Below are 23326 nucleotides of genomic sequence, written 5' to 3'. Positions count from 1 at the left end.
TTTAGGAGAGGAGAGCTTAAGAGCAATACAGCAGGGCAGGGAGACAGTCTCAATGTTATAGACCAAGCTATCAGATTGATAATCTACACTATGAGAAATTCCCTGACTAACATTAATTAAACTACACTGCTCAAAAAAATAAAGGGAACACATAAGCTATGCAATGTAGCTCCAAGTCAATCACACTTTTGAGATATCAACCTGTCCAGTTAGGAAGCAACACTGATTTGTGAATCAATTTCACCTGTTGGTAAATTGTCTAATTTCCATTTGCAAGACAACCCCTATAAAAGGAATGGATTTGCAGGTGGTGGCCACAGACCATTTGCCTGTCCTCATCTTTTCTGGCCGATCTTTGGTGAGTTTTTCATTTTGCTAGTGCCCTCACCACTAGAGGTGGCATGAGGCGGTATCTGCAACCTACAGAAGTTGCTCAGGTAGTGCAGCTCATCCAGGATGGCACATCAATGTGTGCTGTGGCAAGAAGATTTGATGTGTCTCCCAGCACAGTGTCCAGAGCATGGAGGAGGTACCAGGAGACAGGCCAGTACACCAGGAGACGTGGAGGGGGCCGCAGGAGGACAACAACCCCGCAGCAGGACCGCTATCTGGTCCTTTGTGCAAGGAGGAACAGGAGGAGCACTGCCGGAGCCCTACAAAACCACCTTCAACAGGCCACTAATGTGCAGGTTTCTGCTCAAACAGTGAGAAACAGAATGCATGAGGATGGTATGAGGGCCCGACGTCCACAATTGGGGCCTGTGCTCACAGCCCAACACTGTGCAGCCCGATTGACCTTTGCCAGAGAACATCTTGGTTGGCAGATTCGCCATTGGTGCCCTGTGCTCTTCACAGATGAGAGCAGGTTCACACTGAACACATGTGACAGACGTGAGAGAGTCTGGAGATGCTGTGGAGAACGTTCTGCTGACTGCAACATCCTCCAGCATGACCGGTTTGGCGGTGGGTCAGTGATGGTCTGGGGAGGCATATCCTTGGAGGGCCGCACAGACCTCTACGTGCTAGCCAGAGGTACCATGACTGCCATTAGGTACCGGGATGAGATCCTCAGACCCATTGTCAGACCATATGCTGGTGCAGTGGGCCCTGGGTTCCTGCTCATGCATGACAATGCTCGTCCTCATGTGGCCAGAGTGTGTCAGCAGTTCCTGTATGTCGAGGGCATTGATGCTATGGACTGGCCTGCACGTTCCCCAGACCTGAATCCAATCGAGCACCTCTGGGACATCATGTCTCGTACCATCCGCCAACGCGATGTCGCACCACAGACTGTCCAGGAGTTGACCGATGCCCTGATCCAGGTCTGGGAGGAGATCCCTCAGGAGACCATCCGTCGTCTCATCAGGAGCATGCCCAGACATTGTAGGGAGTGCATACAGGCACGTGGAGGCCACACACACACTACTGAGCCTCATTTTGAATCGTCTTGAAGAATTTCCACAGAAGTTGGATCAGCCTATGTTCTCATTTTCCACTTTGATTTTGAGTATGATTCTGAATCCAGACCTTAATGGGCTAATGATTTTGATTTCCATTGATCATTCTTAGGTTATTTTGCTCTAAACACATTCCTCTGTCTAATAAATAAAGATTTTCAGCTGAAATATTTCATTCATCGAGGTCTATATTGTGTTTTTAGGTGTTCCCTTTATTTTTTTGAGCAGTGTATATATCAGTTATGAAAAAATGAATTGACAGGTCCTGTAAATATTGATTAAAACGACAAAACGCACACACAGGTTTCCCGGTTAAATAAATAATTCCGTAAATTACGTGTTAGCATGTTTATTTATTTTAAACTTGCAGCAACTTTGCTAGAAGTTTGACACAAGTGTTTGCCTGAAGGCACTTTTTGTAAGGGAATGCATTGTAATGTCTGTGTTACACATATTTCACAATTATTGTAGGGCAGAGGAAGAGTCAGAAGACGGGAAGAAATGGAAACGGATGATGCGCTGTGGTGACCCCTAATGGGAGCAGCCGTAAGTAGTAGTAGTAGTAGTAGTAGTGATAGGTAGAACCCCCTTAAGGGTCAGATCCTCAAAATGCTGCTACTTCCATTCTCTCCCCCCAGAATAACGTTACTGAAGCTGATGATGCATCATCTTTCTAACCAGTACTAGTCTGCTGTACATTATTGCGCCTATGAAAATAATGGCGGAAATAATAAAAATATGTTTTCAGTATATCTGTGGTGGTGATAGGATTACACTAATATATAGAGATAGGACAAGTAGTTGTTTTGATACATATGTATAATGGTGTAGCGTGCAGGATCGGACCCTTTAGTCGACTGGTTAACGTTGTCGCCCGCGATGCGGGAGATACGGGTTCACGTCCCGGCTGTAAACGGATCCCACTTCTGACACCAATGCCGCGGGGTTCCGCTACAGCCGGGACGCGAACCCGCATCTCCCGCACCGCGGGCGACAACGTTAAGCAGTCGACTAAAGGGTCCGACCCGTTATCCAAGGGCTAACGTGTCTACTTAGTCGTGTACGTTACAATATATTGATGTAAGGGCGAAGATCGGTTATAACTTATGCTAGCTAACGTAGCTCACTAGCCAAGCATTGTCAGAGCAAGGAAGGAATCACGTGCTTTGAGGGGAGCAGCGCGAACGTCAGATCGTTGACTTTTCAGCGGCCAATCAGGTAGCGCTTTTATGAATATTAATTAGCCTTCCCCTGCCACCCTGCACTTCGGAAATTCGCACGCGGCGCAGCAGTTAGCGGAAGATAACGTTAACATAACGCAGCGCAGCAGTTAGCGGAAGATAACGTTAACATAACGCGGCGCAGCAGTTAGCGGAAGATAACATTAACATAACACGGCGCAGCAGTTAGCGGAAGTGGAGACGTAACAAGCGCATTTGATTTACACCACTGGTACATTACCTGTTTTAAAGCACCGCATTATAAATCCAAAGTTATCAAGCAGTACATGATCATTGTGGTCTACAACTGTCACAGCACATCCAAAGCAACATTTCAGACTGTCATGACCCGCTCCACATCCTAGCTCATGTTTTATGAGTTTTTCATATTTCCCAGTGTTTCCTGTTTTATTGTGGTATTAATGTTTGTCTCGTTTTCAGATGCCACTTCCTGTCAAGTTTCCCTCCTGTGTGATTACCGGCCCCGCCCTAATGTGTTGCACCTGTGTGTCATCATCTCCCCATGTGTGTATTTAAGCCACGTCTTTCTCCCTCATGCTGTCAGTTCGTCTTTACCCCGGAGAAGAGCCTGACGCCTCTGGCTGGTTGCCGCGTACCGACCTTTTTGCCCGGTTAAACCTTTTTGGAGCTTTTGCCATCTGTGTCAGTCTGCTTTGTGGGTCCTTCGTCATTGTGAGCCTGCGAACTGGCCACAATATGGGTCCCGCAAACCACAGTCCGGTTCGTAGTGCTCTGCGAGCTAGAACCAGCGACCGCAATGCTAGAAGCGATGCACAAATCGGACGCTACATCGCCGTGTGACCCTGGTAAGTTTTATTTTCCTGTCAAACCACGTTATTGATTGTCTTACACGTTTGGTAGTTAATGCTGTACAACAGAAACAATTTCACTTGCTGTTTTATTGCTTGTGCAGTACGAGTGTGAGTAGACTCGCTAGCTGGTGGTCGTATATTAAAAAATACAAAAACCTCCCACTAACATCTGCACATATTGCATTCTACCACACGGCAAACAACCACCACTCCCAAGACACGCACCCGGGTCTTCTGTGGTGTTTTAAGCCTGTGGTCATGCAAGAAAACATTTTCAGGGGTGTCAGTCAGGGCCGGAGTGTGTGTCCATATTTTATGATTAACTCCCGGGTTCACCGCGCAATTTCCCATGAAGTGAGGTCTGCCGGGCCGGTTAGGGGTTAGACTTCTCACGAACGGCCGGCCCCGGAGTTGCCACCGAGGCAATTCCAACCGAGACAAATGCCGCGTCGTACAGCGTGTCAGAGTTAGCATGCTATGCTAGCACCATGTCATGAGCAGGCGAGACGCCGGGTCGAGTAGCCGCTGGTCTCGGCTAGTTTTTGACGGAGGTGCCAAGAATGTTGAACCGTGAGAGACGAACACTTTGGGCGGTCTTCGGCTGCCTGTTCTAAAGGACACCGTTTTAAATGAGGAAGCGCAGCCGGCAGGAGATGAGAGACATGCCGCGGAGTATGCAGAGCTAATACAGTTTGTGGCTGATGAAAGCTTGTCGTTGGTCCTGCGAGAAGCAGTGGACAACGGTGATTCATTAACACCAACAAAAGCTAAATGAAGCCTCCATCGCAATTATTTACATGGTCGCGAGACCGAGAAAACGACAAAACATGAAAAATGCTCTCAATAAACAAAGCCAAGTTTGTTAGGCGAATAAGAATTTAATTTCTTGGAACATTTTAGTAAACAACTTTATGCGCAATCGATATACTTTTTAAAAAAAAAAACGTAAATCCAACAGACTGGGGGGGGGGGGGTGGCAAGGCGTGCAGAGCCTGTGGCACGGCTAACCATTTTGCAAGTGTGCATCAAACCCAATAGCCGGGGGCAGGAGTTCATTCCGTGGACAATTCAATTCCGGGACAGCGGAATCTGCGTTATTCTGTTTGCTACCTAACCCTGGTTAAGACAGCGTCTTAATGTAGCACACTTGGTAAGAATGACACTTACAAGGGCTGGTGTTTTTGTTGTTTTACTCCATCTGTCAAATAGACATTACAGAGGACACGTTTTCAGAGCATGGCTCACTATACGAACGGCAACACTCATCTCCAATTTATACACAATAAGAGCACCAAATATATTCTTCCATAAATTCACATTAGTCTAGCCTACCGCTAGCAAAGCTAAACAGTATATAACGTTACGGAACATGGGGGGGGGGATCAAAATAGCAACACACATAGGCCTACCTTCATATTTACAGTGTGGAGACACTAAACATAGTAAAGGGAGACTAATGTCAAAGCCAAGCTACAGAACAATGGGTTCAGACCGCGGGAGCTATGGCTATGCTAACGTTAGCAACTCGCTAGCAATCTAGCTAACGTTAGCCAGTGATATGACGTTATCAAAATAAATATGAAAGTCCCTTCGTGGGTATTTCTAATAGGCATCCATATCCCACCTACACATATTTAATCACCATCCTAATTCCATATGTCTAACTAGTCTGCTTACCTGTCAAATAGACATTACAGAGGACACGTTTTCAGAGCATGGCTCACTATACGAACGGCAACATTCATCTGACGACTCTACCCGAATGTCCCAGAGTGCACCGCGAGAGCCAGCACTACGTCACACAGGCTAGAAGCAATTAACCTGCAGTGCCCTCCTGTGGCGAGAACCGGCTATCACAACAACACAGCAGACAATTCCCTCTTTACTAGTAGTGAGTGGTCAATGAAGGTAAATAGATGGGGGGCTACTAAATCCCAAGTACCCCACATTAAGTTGATCTGTTGCATATATTTGCTTATGGTTAGCATTTGTTTTGTTAATAAACTCGTTTATTTTTAAACTTGGTTCTGCCTACCACCTTATTCCCCCGGGATACTTTTTCTTTGTTACTTCCCCTGGACCTTTTGACGGGCAATGTAACGGGGAGGAAAGGGAACAGTGGTTTGTCACTCTTCAACTAGAAGCAGCAATGTCAACTCGATTCAGGAGCCACATGTGTAATGTCATGAGTTTCAAGCACAAAATGCGGATTGCTCCCAGACCATCTCACGCCAAGTAGCACCAGACTCTACTCAGACCAGTTGATGCCCTCTATAGGCCTGTTGGTGACGGTGTGTTGTGCGCTACCACAGATGCACTATATATTTCGAGGTAGTTGAGGCCAGAGCCCTAGAAAGTGAGTTACGTCAATGAGGGGTCAGAACGCGAGAGGGTCACGTGGTTCATGTAGCCGTCGAATAGTTCCAAACGAAGCTTGGCGGGTCATTTAAATGAACTACTTAGCCGCGATTTTTTTTATATATAGATATATTCCAACGTGAACTTATTCTATGCGCACTGTTTGGAACTATCCGGGGCTCCCACGATCCGCCATTGCTGTTAAATAATTGGCCCATTGACGTCTACGGAGTTAACGTAACTCTCTTTCTAGGGCTCTGGTTGAGGCCAGCCAGCAGCCATTGCTCTGACGGTCCATCTGTGCGTGCGTTGGGCTCATGCATTTCACCATTCCATCTGACTGAGAACACGCTGGTTAGCAAATACCAAGGTGTTTTCACTTCCCCAGTTGACTCCGTGCCAGATGAGGTGCATTTTGAGTTGGATGCGGTGATTCGGCCAGTCCAGAGTCCACCTCGCAATGTTCAAGTCGCTACGCAGAAAGCGGTGAAGTCACGGCGTGATCAATACGAAGCGGAGGGCCATATTACTTCAATTGGAGCCAACAGATTAGGATTAGCAATATGGTGATTGTTAAACGACCTGACAAGCTGCGGCCATGCGTTGATGCCAAGCGCTGGGGCGATCACATTACTTCATGCCCACGCTAGAGGATGTACTCTACAAGCTTCCTAAGGGGAGGGTTTTCACTTTCGGGGATGCCTTCCTTCAATGCCAACTTGATGAGCCCAGCAGTTACCTGACAACTTTTTGGACGCCCTGTGGTCGAACGCTGGTTGACTCTTCCCTTTGGTGTGTCTGTGGCCCCAGAAGTGCACCAACGGAAATGGTACGACCTGCTGGTTGGGTTCAATGGGGCGGAGCATAATGCTGACAACGTTCTCGTCGTGGGCTGTGACGAAACGGATGAAAAGGCAGACCGGGACTAGAATACCAAGCTGTCAGCCCTAATGGACGGATGCAGGCAGGTCAAGCGGCGACTTGGCTTAAAAGAGCTCCAATTGAAGGTGCCAGAGGTCTGCTTCCATGGGTACACCGTCTTCCATGGGCTTGAAAGCAGATCCGGAGAAGGTGAAAGCAATTGGAAATGCCACCCTCATCAAATGTGAAGGCTGTGCAGCGGTTTGTTGGATTTGTCACCTACCTCGCCAAATTCCTGCCACCGTTTTTGAAAGTGTGCGAGCCGTTGAAGACTCGTGGACAAGGACGCAGTCTGGCACTGGCTCACAAACATGATAGCGGTGAGCGATAAAACAGCTGATGACAACGCATGTGTTACTACGACGTGGCAAAGGCGGTTATTATTCGGAGTGATTCATTAGCATGACCTGGGCTGCTGCCAGATTCAGGAGGGTCTCATTTGCTTCGAGGGCCCTCACACTAACGGAGCAAAATTATGCTCCAATCGAAAAGGAGTGCCTCAGCATTGTTTGCCCGCCAGCGTTTTCGCCATCATCAGTATGGACGCTACAGCATAGACTAATCACAAGCCCCTTCTGAGTGCCCCAAAGCGTCGGCAGGGTATGCTGCTGGCTCTGCAGAGCTAAAACCTCGGGTGGTGTGTATATTGGATGGCTAAAATAACCATAAATGATTTAATGTAGGAGTGTCTTCTTAACCAAGCTTTTTGTGCTGTTTAATTAAAGAGAAGTTACAAGTGAGGCACTCGTGGCTGTCGACTAGGCATGCTATCAGGACTAACCTAACTGTCTCAGTCTGGATGTTAACATTAACTACCTAAAACAACGAACACGTAGTTGTGGTCCTCTAACTAAGCTATGACTATGTAGTCATGGCAGGTCCTACAGAGCCATTTAACATGCATGGATAAGTGGACGCGTTGGTCCTTGACTAATGGGTCGAACCCTTTAGTCGACTGGTTAACGTTGTTGCTTGCGGAGTGGGAGACAAGGGTTCGCGTCCCGGCTGTGGCAACGGTTCCTGGGCTGTCCCCCAAATTCGCTAGAGTACTTTATTCGTGCTCCGCTAGGCACTACGGTAAATCGGTTTATGGTGACCCCTCTGGGGGTCACTGTCGTAATAATGTAAACTAACCTACGACACATCAGTACAGTGTAGAAGCTGGGACCAGTGATATACGTGAGTGAGACCCTCAGAAGAGCCACTGTCGCACACGTGGGGTCCATGCACAACGATCACGCTGTCTGTAGTTTAGAGACAGCAGCTGGATGTGGAGCTCATCAACCGGGCTGACTACCGCAATGTCACAGATGGGCGACTCGTACAGATCCGGCAACACACGGACAATGACGAGCACCCCAGACTGTGGTTTCAGGACAGCCGCAGGGTCAGATTTCAGAGTTGAAGCTCCACTTGCAGCAAGGGAATACTGGCATTTAAGGAGGGGCTCAGTAGTCAAAATGGGGTATTATTCAAAGGTGAAAGTCATTACTCTGCCTCCAAATGTTGGCACAGTGCACTCTAGTCACATAGGGGTCGAGGCATTATAGATGCAAGCTTTGTAGAAAGTGCTACCGAAAATTCTTATCCAAAAGGTAGAGATTCAGACACAGCCAAAACTTGTGCATTAAATCTGCCGGGTGGCCTCTACATCGAGGGCATAATTCAATTTATTGTCTTTAAAAACAATGTGCAGGCACATGTTAAAAATGAAATGAGGGCTGTGGCTTCACCAAACGGTGCAAGACAGACGAACACGATATAAGATGTACACACATGAAGACCAAAAGCTAAAAGACGTTTAAAGAAAAAGAGCTGGAGTACAAAATATCTAGACGTTCAGGTGGGCAACAGCTTGTGGAAAGGAGCTGTTTTTGAGCCTGGTAGTGTGGGCTCCTGTAGCTCCTCCCAGAGCGCAGGGGGAGAACAGTCTATGGCTGGGGTGGGTGGGATCTGTGCTGATGCTCAGACCCCTTGGAAGGCAACGTTTTTGATAAATCTCTTTTATGGCTGGGTACTGGTGATATGCTGGGCTTCCTTGATGATCCACATAAAGGCTCAATGTTTGGATAAATCTTTGCCAATCTAGCATCAATAAAATGTGCTTTGCTAAACATGGCTTAATACAACTGAAAGTTGTACAGATGCAGACAATGTGTTTATCAAATCTAAAATGGAGTCCCATTGGTCACCGTTAAAGGTGTTCCAGGCCAGTTTTAAATTTTCCATGGAATGTTAATGAACTCCTAAATCTGGGATGTCGTACCTCTATGGTCTAGTTAGTTCCAGGAAATGGTCGACGTGTTTTTTTTTTTTTTTGGTTTTTCTTCAAACCAGTGAATTTTCTGAATATTGCATGCCCAATCATAAAGGAAATTAGGCAAAGCCAGGCCTCCTGAGTGCATTGGTCTTTGGAGATGGGTTTTTCTGATTCGGCAAGACTTATTCCCTCATATGAACGACATACTTTTATCAAGGGTTTTTAAAAAAAAAATGTTTCTTTTAATTAGGATGTGGATGTTTTGGATGAAATATAAAAAGTTTGGTAATGTCATTGTAAGTTGTCAATAGCTCTTATACGACAATCTGTTTTCAAAAAGCTATTAAGAGTGATGTTTACAATTGACTTTAAAGCTGGCTCCAACACCAGCAGTCACATCATACATAATAAACTTTATTTGTATAGCACCTCTCATACATAAAATGCAGCTTAAAGTGCTTCACATTAAAAATGAGGTAAACGATAAAACTCAACAATACAGAAGTTAAAAGTAATAAAACACAGACCAAGGAAAGAAATAAAACCACAGTATAAGGTAAAAGAAATAAAATGGAATTTATTCAAAGCAAGAGCATAAAAATGGGTCTTGAGCTGATTCTTAAAACTATCTATGAACGTTGTTTCTCTCATTTGTTGGGAGTCTATTCCAAGCTGTCGGTGCATAAAAACAAAATGCTGCTTCGCCATACTTTTTGTAGTTCATTCTAGGGACATTGAGCGGGCCAGCACCAGAGGATCTGAGACCGGCTCGGAACATAATCGGATAAGCAGTCAGATAGGTATGAGGGTGCTAAACCATGTAGAGATGCTGGAAGCTAATCGGCAAGATGGTCGACCGCCAATTGGTGACAGAGGTGTCCAAGTCTCCAGCATGGGACATAATGGTTGAGGAGACAACAGACGTGCATCTCTGTCACCAAACAGTTGGATCTGGTTGTGAGGCAAGTAAAATGTTCAAATATGACCAAACTGACTCATGGTGCAGCTAGAAACAGTGACAATAGTGTTACTTGGTTTTCTGCAGCTATTTGGGTCCAGATCAGACTGGAACTGTAGTGATCAAGTCAAAGGTGTTGAATGTCTGCGAAGTCCAGGCTGGAGACGCAGCGACCCTGACAGTCTTAACCATTCTAACCAGCCAGAGGCACTGGTGACATACCTGTCCAATGCCGCCTCACCGTCTCCCTCAGAGTGGAGTTGAGGGAGATGGTGAGGTGGCATTCATGGTTCTTAATATGTAATCTTTAGTGAAGAAGTGTCGGATTTGCAAGTATCTTTAATGAAAAAAAAAAAACCTCTGCAAGCGATATTGTTGCTGCAACTGGTGATGTGGCGCTTGGTTAAAACTGTTTAATGCAAACAGAGCCCCCCCCCCCATTTTAAAATTGGTTAATGTAAACGGATGCCCCCCCCCATTTTATATTTTGTTGTAAATGTACAGAAAAAAACACATGCTTGTCAAAGTACAGAAATCTACTCATAAATTTTCGTTTTGTGTTAGTGTAGATAGCGGGACCGAAAACTAAAGCATTTATGATCCTAATTCTTTTTGGAGGTGATGGGTATTGTCTGAGAGTAAGGGAAAAATCCCAGAAAATTAAAATTATGCATTTTTCTAAAAATGGCTAAAAACCACTTCTCGGCATTTAAGATTCTGAGCATTTTTTTCCCCCAGCTATATATATATAAAAAAAAAATTCTGGGACTTAATGTTTTGGCATTATGCAAAAATGCACTTATGATCCTAATTTTTTTTGGAGGTGGTAGGTATTGTTCCGGAGAGGACCAGAAATTATAATAAATATGCAAAATATGCTTTTTCTAAAAATGGCTAAACCACTTCCCGGCATTTCAGATGATTCTGAGCATTAGGGGGGAGGGAGTTGGAGTGGGGGGGGGGGGGTTAGCTGGCAGGGGGAGGGGGTTAGCTGGCAGGATGAAGATTTAGACGAGTGGATGACCAAACCGCTACATTGTAGCGGGGTTCTTCTAGTTAACGTCATATTACTGGTAACTGATCTACATCGTGTCCTTGCATTATTACTGGTCACTATGATCAAGGTACGCTTGGCCAACAGAGGGCGCAGTGAGTCTAGTATTCCCGAAGCATCTGTAGGTTGGTGATTCTAGAAGCTTCGTCAGTACGTCATGTGAGTGCTGAGCCCACGATAAAGGTTCAGCGCTCGGGTAATATTTTGTATTCTCCACTTTTCTGCAGGTAGGTTGATCATGATTATCATTCTAATAAATGTAATGATGTTGTACACTCGAGTGGATAGTAACGGTAATCATTAAGCAAGGAAATGTTGAGTTGGACCGTAGTTTAGCATGACGACGTTAGACTAGCAACAGCAGTAAAATGGCGGCCGCTGACGGAGCGAGTCACGTAAATGTTGTATTCACAAAAGACGAGATGTCAATATGATGGAAGCCTTTGTGTCTTATTATAATCGGTGCTAGATCGCTGATTAGCTTAATTATCCGAAGACGATTTGAGGTTCTAGCTTAGCTAACCGCTAGCTTGGACTACAGTAATACACTGCTGTAGCTAGCCTAGTTTACGGTCTCCACGAGGTGGGAGACACTGCGCGTGCTATACGTACTGGTGCTAGTAGAATGGCGACTTAAGCTAGCGAATCAGCGTGTCATCTTTAGACTAATGGGGATTAACAATAAATGGAATATATTAATGTGATAATAGATAAAACACGTAATGGATTAATGTGACTGCGTGTAGTAATGGGTCGATGAACGTAGCCTTTCTAATTCTGTGAACTATTCCGGACGTTAGTACGACCTCGTTAGAGTGCAGGCATAGTATGGTGTTCATGCAGAAAGAACACAGGGTGTATCGGATGAAGTAAACACAGCTATTTTTAAATAGACATGTTATTCTTAAGAGTTTATCTGCTATTCTTAAGAGAAGTATACTGGTTTTCAAAATAAGAATCGTTTGATTGGTAAATGTTGGCGTATGTTTAATCTACCTCTTCAATGCAATAGTACCAACCTTCAGGGTCAGGATATGTTGGAACAGTAAAACGGGTATACAGTCTGTAATGAATACATTATATATATATATATATATGTAACTTTAGAATACTTGTTTTGTAAACTATAGAGTATAAATTAGTTAACAATGAACGTTATTTACCTCAACTTCTAAGGGTGAGGGAAACTTAACCTTTATACTCAACTGGAGTCCTGTAAGAAAGATCTTGAAATCTGTAAACGAAATATGGATTAATAAGGAAATTGTAATTGAAGAGTAGTAAACTTTGTACTAGGAAGGTACAATTGTGTATTATTGTATGAGTTAAATGATGGTATTGATGTTACTTGTATTGTTTGAGAATCATCAGTAGGTTGCTGATTCTAGAAACTTTGTCAGTACATGATGCGAGTGATAAGACCACTGCAGAAAGATTCAGTGCTTTGATAATATTTTGTATTCTCTACTTTTCTATAGTTTCCCTACTAAATTACATGTGTTAGACCAAACTGAGCCCCAAGCATCATTTTGTGCCTAACACTGAAAGGATAGTAAAGTCTGGCCATCGAATAAATCTCCTAGCTTTGTTAGTCCCTGGCTGTACCATGCTTTAAACACTATCTTGTTTTCCTTTAAAATAACTTCTTCTGTCCCCCCCCCCTTTAATGTTCCATGTAGGGCTGCGACATCTAGTCCTGAGTCAAGCACCACTACTACCCTTCGTATCAACCCTAAAAAAAATCGGCAAAGGTAGTTCTTGTTGCTACAGGCACTTTTGTTTCATGAAATGTAGAAGATCCACCCAGTAGTGGAGCTAGAGTTTATACAGGGATTGGCCAAGGCTAATTCAGGAGGTCTGCAGACAATGACAGAAAACTAGTGTATAACCCTAACCTGGCATTTAACGAGTATGAATGAATCCTGTGGTTGCTGATTAGAGGTTGAAGTGATAATTCACTTAGCTCGGAGTGCTTCAATGTGGCACATAGTGTGGTCCACTAGGGTTACTTCACTAGAATTCTTTAACATACTATGAGTAGCCAGTGTCTCTACCTCCAGAACTGCAGCTCAATTTCTTTGTCACACACTCTGTGCTATACTAATATACTATACTGGAGAGACTGGGGTCACTGTTTTCATGAATATGTAATCTGGGTCTAAGTGTTGAACATCCAAAATATTTTCATGAAATAAAGCTCAAGCACCAAGGAGATAAGATGGCATTTGTGTGTGACATAATTTGCATAGTTTATTTATGGAAGTAAATTTACAAATAAACACTGCAATTTGATGTACCATGTATGACCAACTTGTACAGACCTCTCTGATTCCCAAGTCAAACAATGTTTTTTGTTTTGTGAAAACACAAGATATGCTTGCACAAAATATTATCAAGCAGAAATGGACTTGGAAAAATAATTTTGGTGCCCACCAAGGTTACAAACTTAATGTTCCCTGCAATTATTGCAAGGTTTGCTTTTATTCAAAAACATAATTTCTCAAGTAGCTATAATTCCCTATACCTTACGATGGCAAACAGGCCATCTGCAAATTGTGGTAATGTTAACAGATTGATAAGAATTGTTCGTTTCGAATTCAAGAAGAAAAATCTGAGTTGATGGATTTCAGGTTGCTAAATGTTAACTTGCTGAACACTTGTATATTGTAACTTAAAACAGTTCACTGTCTGTGTGATGTGTATTCCTAGCACAGATGTAAACATAAGGTTAGAAAGAGCCATCTCGTTCTACATCTTTCGGTCAGGGTTGGCGTACGGTTATGGTCGGCAACAGAGACTGTCTGCCTGTGCAGATACAACCCTTATACTAAACCTATCCCAACCCTTAAAAATGTAGGAATAGCCATCTGTTAATTGTATACAAACCTAAAGCTCCAAGACACTCAGTATTTCCCATCAGAAATGCCATTGCTGTGGTTAGCTTGACTCCTGTTAAGAATTAATCCCACAAAGAATACCATAGTAAGAGACTGTCTTAGCGGTTGCCAAGCTAACCACTGCAGTGGCGTTTCTGATGGAAAGTACAGAGCTTCTCGGTGTGAAAGGTTTGGATAAAATTAACTGATGGCTCATTCTACACTTTTTTGTTAGACTTGGGGGTAGAACTAGGGTAAGAGGTTTTTTTTTTTTTGTTTGCTCAGGCAGCCAGTCTCTGCTGTAGTATTGTCTACCCTAGCAGATCAAACCCCAGCCCTAACCGCAAGATCCATCCGTTAAGTTTATCCAAACCTAACGCTAACCAAAAGCTGCAGAAGACTATTTTCAGCGATCATTTCTGCCTTACTTAACTTGAAATATGTTTAAGTGATTCCCGCCAGCCACGATTATGGGCTGTTGTGAATCTTCCTGAGCGCAAAGCGGGTACAGGGAAGTTGTTTAATGACAAACACTGCTTTTATGACCGTTGAGTGCTCCTTTATGGGAGCTTTGAGCAAGGAGCGCATTCTGAGGGGTTAAAAAGGGGGGGAAATCCTCCAGTTTTATCCAGACCTAAACTTCAGTCCTAATCCTTACCCTAAAAACATTAAATTGCAATAGCAGACAACTTAAAAAAAAAAAAGCTTACTACTCTAAACCCCAACAACTTTCTAGCTTAAAGCAGGGTAAACTAATCAAGATGGAAGACAATGGGAGGTGAATTGTAAAGAAGAAACATCCAAATGTACCGTATCCTTAATCCATCAAACTCTATCCACATCCCTAACCCTAATTCTGGGGGTATCTCCAAGCCAGCACTCTGGTGACACGTGCTGACCCGGGCATTCAACCCTAAACTTTCACTCCGAGAAGGTCAGTGTTATCCATCAGAAATACCATTGCCGTGGTTTGCTTGCCTACTGCGAAGAGTTAGTCTCTGTTGCTGTGCTGTTCTTGAGAAATGCGTTTCTAAAGCGAGTCCTGCTATCCATGATGATGAGCTGTGATGCTTCTTCCTGAGAATAAAGCAGGTAGAGAAGTGGTTTAATCACAAGTTCTGTGCTTTTGTGAAAAGAAGCGTGCTCTGAGTGGTAAAATGCAGAGAGCCATCAATTAATTTTATTTAAACCTAACCCTAAAAACAAACTGCCGTAGCAGTGAACTTCAAAAAAAAAAAATCATTTATAATGTTCCAACCCCCACCATCAGTTTTTCAAGTTTAAACGGGGTAAACCAATCAAGATACAAGACAGTGGGAGATCAATTGTAAAGAAGAAAAAACATCCAAATTGAACCTACCAGTAACCCATCAAACTCTCTCCATAACCCTAATCCTGAGGGTTTCTCCAAGCCGGCGCTTAGGCACTGTCCACCTGAGCAGATAAAACTTTACCTAAACCGAAATATGTAGAAAGAACCATCCGTTAATTGATCCAAAACTTTGACTACGAGAAGCTTGGTACTCTCCTTCAGAAATGACATTGCTGTGGTTAGTTTGGCGACCGCGAAGAGTTAGGCACTTTCTGTGGTATTATCTGCCCAAGCAGATAGAACTTTACCCCAACCGAAATGTAGACGGAGCCTTCCTTTAACCGGATCCAAAAATCTTACTGACAAGCTGTGTATTTTCCATCAGAAATGCCATTGTCATGGTGAGCTTTGCTACCACGAAGAGTTAAGTCTCTGTTGCTGTGGGATTGTCTGCCTGAGCAGGTAAAACACTTACCCTAACCCAACAAAAACATGTAGAAAGAGCCATCTGTTTATTTTATCCAAAACTATCGCGCCAAGAAGCTCGGTACGTTCCATCCGCAGTGCCATTGCCATAATTAGCTTGGCTACGATGAAGACTTGGTCTCTGTTGCTGTGGGATTTCTGAGGGATTGTTCGACAAAACGGGTAAAACCCTTACCGTAAGCGAAACATGTAGAAAGCAATCCAGTAATTTTATCCAAAACTTTCACTCCGAGAAGCTTGGTACTTTCCATCAGAAATGCCATTGCAGTGGTTAACTTGGCTACTGCGAAGAGGTAGTCTGTTGCTGTGGTATTCCCTGTGCGATTGTCTATCTGAGCTGATAAAACCCTTACCCTAAGCGAAACATGTAGAAAGAGCCATCCATTAATTTTATCCAAAACTTTCACTCCGAGAAGCTTAGTACTTTCCATCAGAAATGCCATTGCTGTGGTTAGCTTGGCTACCGTGAAGAGTTGGCCTCTGTTGCTGTGGTATTCTCTGTGCGATTGACTGCCCAAGCTGATAAAACGGTTACACTAATCGAAATATGTAGAAAGAGCCGTCCATTTAATTTTATCCAAAACTTTCACTCTGAGAAGCTTGGTACTTTCCATCAGAAATGCCATTGCTGTGGTTAGCTTGGCTACTGCGAAGAGTTAGACTCTGTTGCTGTGGTATTCTCTGTGCAATTGTTTGCCTGAGCTGATAAAACCCATACCCTAAGCGAAACATGTAGAAAGAGCCATCTTGTTCTACATCTTTCAGTCAGGGTTGGTGTAGGGTTATGGTCAGCAACAGAGACTGTCTGCCTGTGCAGATAAAACCCTTATACTAAACCTATCCCAACCCTTAAAAATGTAGAAAGAGCCATCCGTTAATTGTATACGAACCTAAAGCTCCAAGACACTCAGTGTTTCCCATCAGAAATGCCATTGCCGTGGTTAGCTTGACTCCTAAGAATTAATCCCACAAAGAATACCATGGTAAGAGAAACTGTCTTGGCGGTTGCCAAGCTAACCACTGCAGTGGCGTTTGTGATGGGAAGTACAGAGCTTCTTGGTGTGAAAGGTTTGGATAAAATTAACGGATAGCTCATTCTACTTTTTTTTTGTTATACTTGGGGGTAGAACTAGGGTAAGAGGTTTTTTTTTTTTTTTGCTCACGCAGCCAGTCTCTGCTGTAGGATTGTCTGCCCTAGCAAATCAAACCCCAGCCCTAACTGTAAGATCCATCCGTTAAGTTTATCCAAACCTAACGCTAACCAAAAGCTGCAGAAGACTATTTTTAGTGCTCATTTCTGCCGTTCTTAATTTGAAATGGGTTTCTAAAGTGATTCCCGCCAGCCACGATTATGGGCTTTCGTGAATCTTCCTGAGAGCAAAGGGGGTACAGGGAAGTTGTTTAATGACACTCTGCTTTTATGACCGTTGAGTGCTCCTTTATGGGCGCTTCGAGGAAGGAGTGCATTCTGAGGGGTTAAAAAGGGGGGGGAAATTCAGAAATCCACCAGTTTTATCCAGACCAAAACCTTAGTCCTTACCCTAAAAACATGAAATTGCAATAGTAGACAACTTCAAAAAAGAAAGCTTATTACTCAAAACCCCACCAATAACTTTTGGAGCTTAAAGCAGGGTAAACTAATCAAGATGGGAGGTGAATTGTAAAGAAGAAACATCCAAATTTACCGTATCCTTAATCCATCAAACTCTATCCACATCCCTAATTCTGGGGGTATCTCTAAGCCAGCACTGGCGGAGGCACTCTGGTGACACGCGCTGGCCCGGGCATTCAACCCTTAACTTTCACTCCGAGAAGATCAATATTATCCATTAGAAATGCCATTGCCGTGGTTAGCTTGGCTACTGCGAAGAGTTGGCCTCTGTTGCTGTGGTATTCTCTGTGCAATTGTCTGCCTGAGCTGATAAAACCCATACCCTAAGCGAAACATGTAGAAAGAGCCATCTTGTTCTACATCTTTCAGTCAGGGTTGGTGTAGGGTTATGGTCAGCAACAGAGACTGTCTGCCTGTGCAGATAAAACCCTTGCAACTAAGCGAAACATGTAGACAGAACCGTCAATTTTATCCAAAACTTTTACTCCGAGAAGCTTCGTACTTTCCATCAGAAATGCCATTGCCGTGGTTAGCTTGGCTACTGCGAAGTTAGACTCTGTTGTTGTTGTGGTATTCTCCGTGCCATTGTCTGCCTGAGCTGATAAAACCCTTACAACTAAGACGAACATGTAGAAAGAGCTGTCCATTAATTTTAGCTAAAACTTAGTCCGAGAGGTTTGGTACCTTCCATCAGAAATGCCATTGCCGTGGTTACCCTTGGCTACTGCCAAGAGTTGATCTCTTTTGCTGTAGTAATCTATGTGCGATTGTTTGCCTGAGCTGATAAAACCCTTACGCTAACCAAACCGAAACATTGTAGAAAGAGCATACGTTAATAAGATCCGAAACTGTCACTCCCATTCACATGGTGAGCTTTGCTACTGACAAGATTTACACTCTGTTAATGTGAGATTGTTTGCCTGAGCTGATAAAACCCTTACCCAAACCCTACCTCAACCAAAACATGAAGAAAGTCATCAGTTAATTTGATGCAAAATGCTGACTACGAGAAACTAGGTACTTTATTTCAGAATTGTCATTGCTGTGTTTAGCTTGCCTACTGCGAAGTGTTAGTCTCTGTTGTTGTGCTATTCTGTGTGGGATTGTCTGCCTAAGCAGGTAAAACCCTTACCCTCTCCGAACCGGAACATGTAGAAAGAGCAATCTGTTAGTTTTATCTGAAACTATCTATGTTCAGAAATGCTTCTGCGAAGAGGTAGTTGCTGTGGTATTGTTTGCCTGAGCAGATAAAACTCTTAGCCAAACTCATCCCTAACCAAAAGATGTAGAAAGAGCAATCTGTTAATCTTATCCAAACCTTTCAGTTGGAAAAGCTCAGTACTTTCCATTAGAAATGACTGTCATGGATAGCTTGGCTACTGCTAAGAGTTATTCTCTGGTGTTGGATTGTTTGACTGAGCAGATGAAACCCTTACGCTTAGCGAAATATGTAGAAAGAGCCGTCCAGTAATTTTATCCAAAACTTTCACTCCGAGGACCTTGGTACTTTCCATCAGAAATGCCATTGCCGTGGTTAGCTTGGCTACTGCGAAGAGTTAGTCTCTGTTGCTGTTGTATTCTCCGTGCGATTGTCTGCCTGAGCTGATAAAACCTTTACCCTAATTGAAACATGTAGAAACAGCCTCCGTGAATTTTTCCCCCGAAACTATCACTCAGAAGCTCGGTACTTGAGAAGAGCAGTGCCATTGCTGTGTTTAGCTTGGCTATGGCGAAGTTAACCTCTGTTGCTGTGGGATTGTCTGCCTGAGCAGGTAAAACCCTTACGCTAACCAAATCGAAACATTGTTGTAAGAGCATATTTTAATAAGATCCAAAACTGTCACTCTGAGAAGCCTAGTACTTTCCATCAGAAATGCCATTGCCATGGTGAGCTTTGCTATTGCGAAGAGTTAGTCTCTGTTGCTGTGAGATTGTTTGCCTGAGCAGATAAAACCCTTAGGCAAACCCTACCTCAACCAAAACATGAAGAAAGTCATTGGTTGATTTGATCCAAAATTGTCTATGAGAAAGTCGGTACTTTATTTCAAAATTGTCATTTCTGTGTTTAGCTTGGCTACCGCGAAGTGGTGGTCTCCGTCGCTGTGGGGTTGTCTGCCTGAGCAGGTAAAACACTTACCCTAACCCAACGGAAACATGTGGAAAGAACCATCCGTTTATTTTACCCAAAACTATCGCTGCGACAAGCTCGCTGCTCTCCATCAGAAATGCCATTGCTGTGGTTGGCTTGGCTACCACCAAGACTGTCTGTTGCTGTGGTATTTCTATGGGATTATCTGGCTGAGCAAATAAAACCCTTCCTCTTAAGTGAAACATGTAGAAAGAGTCATCTGTTAATTTCATCTGGAACTATCTCTCCGAGAAGCTCGGTACTTTCCCTCAGAAATTACTTTGCTGTGGTTAGTTTAGCTACTGCGAAGAGTTGAACTCTGTTGCTGTGGTATTCTCTGTTTGATTGTCTACCTGAGCTGATAAAACCCTTACCCTAAGCGAAACATGTAGGAGCCATCCATTAATTTTATCCAAAACTTTCACTCCGAGAAGCTTGGTACTTTCCATCAGGAATGCCATTGCTGTAGTTAGCTTGGCTACTACGAAGAGTTAGTCTCTGTTGCTGTGGTGTTCTCTGTGCGATTGACTGCCTGAGCTGATAAAACGCTAAGCGAAACATGTTGAGAGAGCCGTCCATTAATTTTATCCAAAACTTTCAATCCGAGAAGCTTGGTACTTTCCATCAGTAATGCCATTGCTGTAGTTACCTTGGCTAGTACGAAGAGTTAGACTCTATTGCTGTGGTGTTCTGTGTGATTGTCTACCTGAGCTGATAAAACCCTTACACTAAGCAAAATATGTCAAAAGAGCTGTCCAGTAATTTTATCCAAAACTTTCACTCCGAGAAGCTTGGTACTTTCCATCAGAAATGCCATTGCAGTGGTTAGCTTGGCTACTGTGAAGAGTTGGACTCTGTTGCTGTGGTATTCTCTGTGCGATGTCTGCCTGAGCTGATAAAACCCATACCCTAAGCAAAACATGTAGAAAGAGCCATCTTGTTCTACATCTTTCAGTCAGGGTTGGTTTAGGGTTATGGTCAGCAACAGAGACTGTCTGCCTGTGCAGATAAAACTCTTACACTAAACCTATCCCAACTCTTAAAAATGTAGAAAGAGCCGTTTGTTAATTGTATAAAAAACCTAAAGCTCCAAGACAGTATTTCCCATCAGAAATGCCATTGCCGTGGTTAGCTTGACTCCTAAGAATTAATCCCACAAAGAATACCATAGTAAGAGACTGTCTTGGCGGTTGCCAAGCTAACCACTGCAGTGGCGTTTCTGATGGAAAGTACAGAGCTTCTCGGTGTGAAAGGTTTGGATAAAATTAACGGATAGCTGTCTACATTTTTCTGTTGGACTTGGCAGTAGAACTAGGGTAAGAGGTTTTTTTTTTTTTTTTTTTTTTTTTTTTGCTCACGCAGCCAGTCTCTGCTGTAGGATTGTCTGCCATAACCGTAAGATCCATCCGTTAAGTTTATCCAAACCTAACGCTAACCAAAAGCTGCAGAAGACTGTATTTTCAGCGATCGTTTTTGCCGTTCTTAACTTGAAATGTTTCTACTAGAGGAACCCTGCTGCAATGTAGCGGTTTGGTTATCCACCCGTCTAAATCTTCCTCCTCTTCATCCTGCCAGCTAACCGCCTGCCCCTAAACCCCCCACTCCAACTCCCTCCCCCCCAAATGCTCAGAATCATCTGAAATGCCAATAAAAGTGGTTTTTAGCCATTTTTAGAAAATGCATAATTATGTATAATTGTTAAAATTGTTTTAATTTTCTGCTATTTTTCTGGTCCTCTCTGGAACAATACCTACCACCTCCAAAAAAAATTAGGATCATAAGTGCATTTTTGCATAATGCCAAACATTTCTAAGTCCCAGATATTTTTTTCTTACATACGTGAAAAAATTAAAGATGCTCAGAATCATCTGAACTGCAGATAAAAGTGGTTTTTAGCCATTTTTAGAAAAATGCATAATTTCAATTTTCTGGGATTTTTCCTTTACTCTGAGAATATACCTACCACCTCCAAAAAGAATTGGGATCATAAATGCTTTAGTTTCCGCTCCCGCTACCTACACTAACAGACATATATGCGCACATAACGAAAACCTAGGAGTAGAAAGTGATTCCCGCCAGCCACGATAATGGGCTGTCATGAATCTTCCTGAGCGCAAAGCGGGTACAGGGAAGTTGTTTAATGACAAACTCTGCTTTTATGACCGTTGAGTGCTCCTTTATGGGAGCTTCGAGGAAGGGGTGCATTCTGAGGGGTTAAAAAGGGGGAATAATTCAGAAATCCACCAGTTTTATCCAGACCTAAACTTTAGTCCTAATCCTTACCCTAAAAACATTAAATTGCAATAGCAGACAGCTTAAAAACAAAAAAAGCTTATTACTCTAAACCCCACCAACAACTTTTGAAGCTTAAAGCGGGGTAAACTAGTCAAGATGGAAGACAATGGGAGGTGAATTGTAAGGAAGTGACATCCAAATTTACTGTATCCTTAATCCATCAAACTCTATCCACATCTCTAACCCTAATTCTGGGGGTATCTCAAAGCCAGCACTCTGGTGACACGCGCTGACCCGGGCATTCAACCCTAAACTTTCACTCCGAGAAGGTCAGTATTATCCATCAGAAATACCATTGCCATGGTTTGCTTGCCTATTGCGAAGAGTTAGTCTCTGTTGCTGTTCTAGAGAAATGTGTTTCTAAAGTGAGTGCTGCTACCCACGATGATGAGCTGTGATGCTTCTTCCTGAGCATAAAGCGGGTACAGAGAAGTGGTTTAATCACAAGTTCTGTGCTTTTGTGGAAAGAAGCATGCTCTGAGTGGTAAAATGCAGAGAGCCATCAATTTTATTTAAACCTAAAAACAAACTGCCATAGCAGTGAACTTCCAAAAAAAAATCATTTATCATGCTCCAACCCCACCATCAATTTTTCAAGTTTAAACGGGGTAAACAATCAAGATACAAAACAGTGGGTGATCAATTGTAAAGAAGAAAAAACATCCAAATTGAACCTACCATTAAACTCTCTCCATAACCCTAATCCTGAGGGTTTCTCCAAGCCAGCGCTTAGGGACTGTCCACCTGAGCAGATACAACTTTACCCAAACCCTACCTAAAGCGAAACTTGTAGAAAGAACCATCTGTTAATTTGATCCAAAACTTTGACTACGAGAAGCTTGGTATTCTCCTTCAGAAATGACATTGCTGTGGTTAGTTTGGCTCCTCCTAAGAATTAATCCCACAAAGAATACTATAGTAACAGAGACTGTCTTGGCGGTTGCCAAGCTAACCACTGCAGTGGCATTTCTGATGGAAAGTACAGAGCTTCTCGGTGTCAAAGGTTTGGATAAAATTAACGGATAGCTCAGTCTACATTTTTCTGTTGGACTTGGCGGTAGAACTAGGGTAAGAGGTTTTTTTTTTTTGCTCAGGCAGCCAGTCTCTGCTGTAGGATTGTCTGCCCTAGCAGATCAAACCCCAGCCCTAACTGTAAGATCCATCCGCTAAGTTTATCCAAACCTAACGCTAACCAAAAGCTGCAGAAGACTGTATTTTCAGTGCTCATTTCTGCCGTTCTTAACTTGAAATATGTTTCTACTAGAGGAACCCTGCTGCAATGTAGCAGTTTGGTTATCCACCCACCTAAATCTTCCTCTTCATCCTGCCAGCTAACCGCCTGCCCCTAAACCCCCCACTCCAACTCCCTCCCCCCAAATGCTCAATCATCTGAAATGCCGAGAAAAGTGGTTTACCCCCCTACTCCAACTCCCTCCCCCCAAATGCTCAGAATCATCTGAAATGCCAAGAAAAGTGGTTTGTAGCCATTTTTAGAAAATGCATATTTTGCATAATTATTAAAATTGTTTTAACTTTCTGCTATTTTTCTGGTATCT

The 23326-nt window shown here is 43.3% G+C and overlaps 5 pseudogenes; all 5 read left to right on the top strand.

Annotated features, from left to right (window-relative positions):
* Nucleotides 1-14333: 14333 nt before the first annotated feature.
* LOC130112160 (small nucleolar RNA U3) lies at nucleotides 14334-14535 on the top strand (annotated as a pseudogene).
* Nucleotides 14536-14923: 388 nt separating this feature from the next.
* LOC130112168 (small nucleolar RNA U3) lies at nucleotides 14924-15091 on the top strand (annotated as a pseudogene).
* Nucleotides 15092-17009: 1918 nt separating this feature from the next.
* On the top strand, nucleotides 17010-17212 carry LOC130112163 (small nucleolar RNA U3; annotated as a pseudogene).
* Nucleotides 17213-21508: 4296 nt separating this feature from the next.
* On the top strand, nucleotides 21509-21690 carry LOC130112165 (small nucleolar RNA U3; annotated as a pseudogene).
* Nucleotides 21691-22091: 401 nt separating this feature from the next.
* LOC130112164 (small nucleolar RNA U3) lies at nucleotides 22092-22256 on the top strand (annotated as a pseudogene).
* The last annotated feature ends 1070 nt before the right edge of the window (nucleotides 22257-23326 follow it).

The sequence above is a fragment of the Lampris incognitus genome, chromosome 4 (genome assembly GCF_029633865.1).
Source record: "Lampris incognitus isolate fLamInc1 chromosome 4, fLamInc1.hap2, whole genome shotgun sequence".
NCBI lineage: Eukaryota > Metazoa > Chordata > Actinopteri > Lampriformes > Lampridae > Lampris > Lampris incognitus.
This window is presented reverse-complemented; position numbering and strand designations above follow the sequence as displayed.